The following is a 7,182-nucleotide window of genomic DNA, read 5'->3' on the forward strand; positions in this document are numbered from 1 at the left end:
CCCATAAACCAAACCATTTAAGGGTTAGGTAGAGGAATTATGAAGGGCAGGGGCACCTCCAAAGAGAATCACCACTCACTTGGAAAGGAATCTGAGGGTGAGAGCCCGTGTTCTAGTTCCTCGGGGTCTGTGTATGGCTAGCTCTGTGCTCCAGGTGGTATGTGGGGGGGAAGGCAGTAGCCCGGACCCAACACTGCCCTGAGACAGCAGGCTCCCAGGGGAGCCCATTGGCATTGTCTTGACAGGGTACAGTTACATACCTCATGTCCTTGGTCTAAAGACCTGGCTTAGGATCTTGGGCCCCCACTGAAGAGGTGTCTGTAGCCAAGTCACTTAACTTTAAATGTTGGATTCTGGATCTGTAAAATGTGGGATTGTCTGAAGGGTTAGCACCATGGTGTAGCATGAATCTAATTATAATGGGCTTTCTGAATAGGATCCTTCCTGTAAGAATGTCTGGCCTGGGTCTACCAGGGGTATCTCAAAACTTGTAGACAACCCTGAGGAGTCAACCTCTCTTCCAGGTCCCTCTCCCATTGACCAGTTTGACCTGAAACAAGGGGCCATCCAACTTTCCTCCCCTTCCTGGTCGTCAGATGCTACCTTGTGCTCACAGAACCTGTTTGTCTTGAGATGGGGACAGGTTCCTCTGCCTTATCCCATTCCAGTTTTTCAGACTAGGGTGTGGCTGAACAAGCACTGGACTGAGACTTTTTACAATAGATTAAAACATCTACCCCACTGTAAAGAGGCGGGCTGGAAAGGAATTAAGATTGTTATAACTCCACCTCTGAACAGTACGCACATTTTGAAGTCACCCTGCCACACATATCCACTACATACATCTCACTAGGGTCCCCTTGGCCATTCCAGAACCTTCCTAGAGAGGCCATAGTTGCCTGTTCTAAAGTCTATTCACTTTACTCCAATAAACTTACCTCATCTAACTCTCACCACTTCAATTCATCCCTAAACTTCCCAAAAGACATTTCTGCTAAGGAGAAAAGATGGGTTTTTAGGGGACTTAAAGAAAATGAGTTAACAACATTGTCATTCTGCCCACCTGGATGGTGGTCAGCTCTGTGCCAGGCCTTGGACTCGAAGCCATGAGTGCGACAGGAGTTCTCAGTCTGGGGGAGAAATCCAGCCAGGTCCCTCCCTGGGGCTGTACTCTTGCCCCCCTGCACCCCAGACTTAATTGGTGCTCCCATCCTTTCTCAGCCTTTACCTGCCAGTTTCCAGGAAGTCTGGGCTTCCCTAATCCTCCAGCTATCTCTTACCATCCCCACTGAAACCTGTACTCAAGCCCCCTCCCCCTTTTTCCTCCTTCCTACCACCACCCCCCATTCATCCTCATTCCACACTCTTCTTTCATCCAGTTACTCCCCACGGACCCAGGACCCTCTAAATTAGCAAGGACAAGGAGGCTGAGAGGTGAATGCTCTCATAGAATATCCAGTAAGGCACCAATCTCCAAGGACACCATCCTGCCATTCTGACAGCAGCCCCTGCCCAGTTTAGGCTGGGCTACATACCTCGCTCCCAAGCCCATACCCCGCTCACCGTCTGCCTCGGGGGTCCCTGCCTTCAGTCTCACCCTCTCCAGACACTGTACCCCCATTTGGGCTGCTTTAATGAACTCCTGAAAACAGAGACTTATCGAAGACTTTCAAAGGACCAAGTTAAAACTCCAGGTATGGCATTCAAAGCCCTTCCCAGGGTACTTCTGTGTATCTTCAACTCCCAATATTTACCCCTCCAACCACATTAAGCCTGAAATGTGTCCCAGACATGTCCTGTTTATTCCCACTCTGTGGCTCTGCCCAGGAGTGCCCTCTCCTTGGCTACGGGCAAAACTCCTTACCATCTCAAAGCCCATGTGGCAGGTTAAATATGGCCATCAATTTTTGGAGCGCCACTTCATCCCTTGTATCTGGGCTGGTCTTATGACTCGCTTTGACCAACAGAATGTGGTGGGAGTGATATGATGCAAGTACTGAGGGCCAGGCCTCAGAGGCCTTGTAGCCACTGTCCTCACCATCTTGGAACCCCAAGACCACCATGCCGTGAGGCAGCCCAGGATGAAGGAGCACAGCCGGCTGTCCCCAGCTGACCCATTAACTGACCAGAGCCACAGGAGCGAGCCCAGGCGGGCCCAGCACAAAAGGCCCCCAGGCCACTCGCAGAATCTTGAAAAATAATTGATGCTGGTTGTTTCGAGCCATCACGTTTGGGGTTGGTTTGTGACACAGCACTAGATAACTGATATTATCCAGTTCTAATGTGAAGTCTTCCTTGGCTCGCTCAGGTTCCCTTCTCCAAGTTCCCCCTCTGTGTTTTGTACGCATCCCACCCCTTTATAAATATTCAATATCTGGCTCTCCCAAGAGATGGTGAGCTCTTGAGGACCAAGACCGAGTCTGATTGACCACTCACAGTGATAATGGGATGAAGCCCATGATCGTTTGCTAAATACAGTATACGGATGTCATTAATGCTTTTAGAAAATATGCCTGTATGAACATTTTACATACAATTTCCCCCAACAAAGATTTCAGAGCATATCCTATGTTTTTAAATTTTTTTAAAAATTTTATTAATTTCTAAAGATTTTATTAATTTGTCAGAGAGAGAGAGAGAGAGAGCACAAGCAGGGGGAGGGGCAGAGGCAGAGGGAGAAGCAGGCCCCCTGCTGAACAAGGAGCCCGATGCGGGACTCAATCCCAGGACCCTGGGATCATGACCTGAGCGGAAGGCAGACGCTTAACCAACTGAGCCACCCAGGTGTTCCCCAGAGCATACCCTATGTTAACAGAACAGGCCCCCGGCCCTGGAGTTGCTCTCAGTCCAGCAGGGAGAACTGATCATGAAAATAGAGCATTCAAGCGATTCCGTCAGGCATACTGCAGGAGAGGCCAAGGCAGTCTTGGGTGGAGTCAACAAAGCCGGAAGAGATGGCATTTAGCTTCCTCACAAAGGATAAGCAGTCACTGTAGGGAGGAAGCTTGTAGCTGTCCCCACTTCACCATCCCTCCAAGGAGGACGGATGTCATGGATTGGTCAGATTCAAGAATATTGAACCAAGCCCAGTCCCGGGGGTGGGGCCTCAGCATATGAAAGCAGGGTGTTAAAGTTAGGTCCCAGTCTGGGGACGGCTCCCGTCTATTTCTTCTTTCTCAGACACTCGAGGTAAGACAGAGCCTTGGGCTGCTTCCCATCGGTGAGGAGGGGCATTTTCTCCCCCTCCCAGACACCCCTCTCCTTAGAGGGCGAAGCAAGAACCAGAGGAAGGACAGGGAGGGAAAGGAACCAGGACAAAACTTCTGCGTTAAGGTTCCATGCTTGGAGTTGGGGCCAAAAGTAATAAAAAGTTTGTTTGCCTGCCATATTCACTGTGCATGCATTCCCCAGGAATATCTTAGGGTGGTAGCGGTGTTCCATTCATCCATCTCGTCATGAAACCAGAGGGGGGAATAACCAACAGAAACTTTTCCTGTTCCTAGAACATGAGAAAGAGAATCCCAGGCAGAGTGAATAGCATTGCAAAGGAAAGGAAACATACGCGTGGAACAATAAATGGAGAAAGAAGTGACAGGGTCACAAAGGAAATTTATATGATCCTCTCACAAATCAACTCCTATTATCCTCCGAGGCTCTGAGATAAATGACTTGCCCATGTTCCCACAAATGAGGAATGTGAAGTTTGAAAGGGTCACCTACGTGGCGCATATGGCCTCTTTTACCAACTTAGTTATTCAGTAGGCATGGTAACAAGGACACACAATACAGTCAATACGTTGAACTGAGCTCGTTGTACCAGGTTTCCTGCAGGAGGTGGTGCTTGAGTTGAGTCCTGAGGGATGAGAGATCAGGGCCGGCAGAGGGCATGAAAGCCTAAGGTGTGAGGACTCCAGGAGATCTGGAAGAGTGCACTGAGAAAAGGGGGAAATCCAGCAAAAAGAACCACAGAGGACACCCAAAGGTCCACAGTGTCAGCATCCAGTAACACAGTTCCACACACCAGCACCACCCTCAGGAACAGGACCTGGCCCAAACTTTTCCTTACTTGTATCAGAAAGTGGCTCTGATTCAGCTTCCTGGATCAGCTTTATCAAAGTAAATGCAAGTTTCCTTGAGACAAGAATTACTGTTGCATTAAGACTGAGATGAGGGGCGCCTGGGTGGCTCAGTCGTTAGGTGTCTGCCTTCGGCTCAGGTCATGATCCCAGGGTTCTGGGATCGAGCCCCCGCATTGGGCTCCCTGCTTGTCAGGAAGCCCGCTTCTCCGTCTCCCACTCCCCCCTCTATCTCTCTCTGTCAAATAAAAAAAGACTGAAATGATTTTTCTTTCTAAAAATGATTCTGGGCAGAGAGAGAGAAGATAGAGAATGCCTCCTGATTGCACTGAGGGATGAGTGTAACCTTCTCGATTTCTCAGTTGAAACTCAAATGCAGATTCAGGACTTGACACAAAGTCGCACAGCTAATGAAAGCAGTTGAGACTCAGGCCCAGTTATTCAGACTCCAAATTCTATTCTCATTCATTTTTTAAATCTTTCACTCACAGAAAAAAAATGTTGCCTGCCGCAAATGTGCTAGGCACAGGACAAGCCACTGAGCCTAGAGCGATGATTAAGTAGACTTAGACCATCTCGCTGTCCCTCCTGTCTCAGTGCATCACACGCTGAAGCAGGAATACAGTGAGAGCTACAGGAGCCGACCTCTAGTATTTCTAATGGGACTCAGTGATTGCACCAACACTTTTGCAAGCATCTCTCACTTTTTTGGGTAGTTATTGGCACTGCCATTATTATTATTATTTTAAGATTTTATTTATCCATTTGACAGAGAGAGAACACACAAGCAGGGGGAGTGGCAGAGGGAGAGGGAGAAGCAAACTCCCTTCTGAGCAGGGAGCCCAATGCGGGGCTGGATCCCAGGACCCTGGGACCATGACTTGAGTCAGAGGCAGACACTTAACTACTGAGCCACCCAGGCGCCCCTCATTCAACAAAGATTTATTGACATCTCTGATATTCATAACAGGTAACATTTACTGAACACCTATTATGTGCTGAGTACCATGCGAAATTCTATACACACATTATCATTTACTCTTCACAGTAACTCTTCGGAGGCAAATGTTAGACAGCTTAAATCAACTTGCTCAGAACATGCAATTAGAAACTAGTAGAGGCAGCATTTGAACCTGGGCAACCAGCATTTTCCATCACCATGTTGTCTGACCTCTCCCTGTGCAGGACATTGGTGGTGAACATCACAGATACCATCCCTGCCCTCAAGATGCTTACAGACTAGGAAAGAAGATACACTTTAAAACAAATAATGATCTGGTCTCCTTTGAGCTACACTAAAGCCTAGCCAAGGACATACCTATTCAGTGGACCTAGAGACTGAGGAGGCTGAGCAGGCATTAAGGAGGCAAAGGAGGGAGAGGGGGTCCATCCAGGCAGGGGAGCTCCAAGGCCAAAAGAGCTTTCTCAGGCTGAGGCTGGTGCCCAGGGCAGGTGGCTGACAGTAGGAAGCTGAGGAAAAGCGCATGAGGTGTGGCATGAAATCTGCATGATTCACAGGTAATCCAGCTACTGTGGAGGAGGGATCTACTGAGAGCATGGAAGTATGTGGAGACACCGAGCGGGAGGCTATGTCATCTGAGCAGCCCATGCTAGTTTGGATTAGCCTGTTGATAGCGGGAATGGAATTGGACAGGTTGATGAAATATTTAGGGATTAAAATCAACTGAGCTTGGCTGGGGGGATGAAGACAAGGAGGGAGTCAGTCACGGTTTGGGGCTTGAACAAAAACCACAGTGGGTGGTGGCACTCTGGGACAACTCGGGATGGAGATGAGAGGTTGCACCCGGAGTGGCTGTGGGCCACCATGTGGAGCTGCTAGGTAATAGGTGGCTGGATGGACATACGGCACGGGCGCTCGGAGGTCCTCAAGGCAAAGGAGATACATCTAGGACAGAGCCTGGGCACCTCTCACTATTAAAGGTGGAAAGAGGAGGAAATGAGCAAAGGGAATTGAGAGACATGGTTAAAGAGGGAGGAGGAGAGGCAGGAGAGAGCAGCATCTCTGAAACAGAGCAGAGTGTGTTTTAAGGACAGAACCCAGTGTGATGGGATTCACAGGGAGTCAATACAGGAAAGGCTATTGTGATCTGGAGTTTGTCTTTCTTCATGAAAGCAACCCTTGTTGGGAGCATTAGAGTAGGAATTTACTAGCCCTTTCTTTTTTTTAAAGATTTTATTTATTTATTTATTTGACAGCAAGAGAGGGAACACAAGCAGGGGGAGTGGGAGAGGGAGAAGCAGGCTTCCCGCGGAGCAGGGAGCCCGATGCGGGGCTCGATCCCAGGACCCTGGGATCATGACCTGAGCTGAAGGCAGACGCTTAACGACTGAGCCACCCAGGTGCTCCTCTAGTAGCCCTTTCTTGTAGACAACACTCAGCCCTAGGGACCGGAAGTGACTTGCTCAAGAGGATATGAGTAAGTAGGGACACCAGAATCTGACCTGGGTCTGAGTCCAAAGCTATCACCTCATGCTTCCTTGACTAGGTGGTAAGGGGGAAATGGATCAGAGAGAGTCAGGGCTGACAGGGATGGAGAGGAGGGAATAAGCACAGAGAGACTGGGGTGCAGGAACCACAGGATATGGAGCACGGATGTAAGTGGAGTGTGGAGAGAGGCTGGGCTTCTGGTTGGAGCAACTGGGTGGATGGTGGTACCATTTACTGACGTGGAAAAGCAGGATAAGAATTGAAGATGAAGATTTTGACTTTGAGTGAGTCTGCTCCGCCGAGGTGGCTTGGGGAGATGCGGAGAGACAATGAGATTCTGAGGGTCAGAGCCCTCCAGACCGTGGGAAATGTGAGATGCTTCCGTGTAATCTTGAATTGTGGTTTCCTTTGACCTTGTAGCAGCAAAGCTGAGAAAGGCCTGGTTCGTGACGGGGTCAGAGTGCCCTTCCACTGATGTCAAACATGACTCCTCCTTTGTCTGCAAATAGCTCAAAGGAGACGCGGGCCAAGGGCTTGCCGTCCACGGGGATATCGAAGAACACGGTGGGGTTGACCATGGCTGGGCAGCGAAGGCGGCTCCGGGTCGGTGGTGTCTGCAAGGCGCCACAGTGGGGATTTTGACCTCACAGAGGTGTT

This window comes from Callorhinus ursinus, unplaced genomic scaffold, assembly GCF_003265705.2.
Source record: "Callorhinus ursinus isolate GAN/ISIS: 27379988/994484 unplaced genomic scaffold, GSC_fseal_2.0 scaffold35, whole genome shotgun sequence".
NCBI lineage: Eukaryota > Metazoa > Chordata > Mammalia > Carnivora > Otariidae > Callorhinus > Callorhinus ursinus.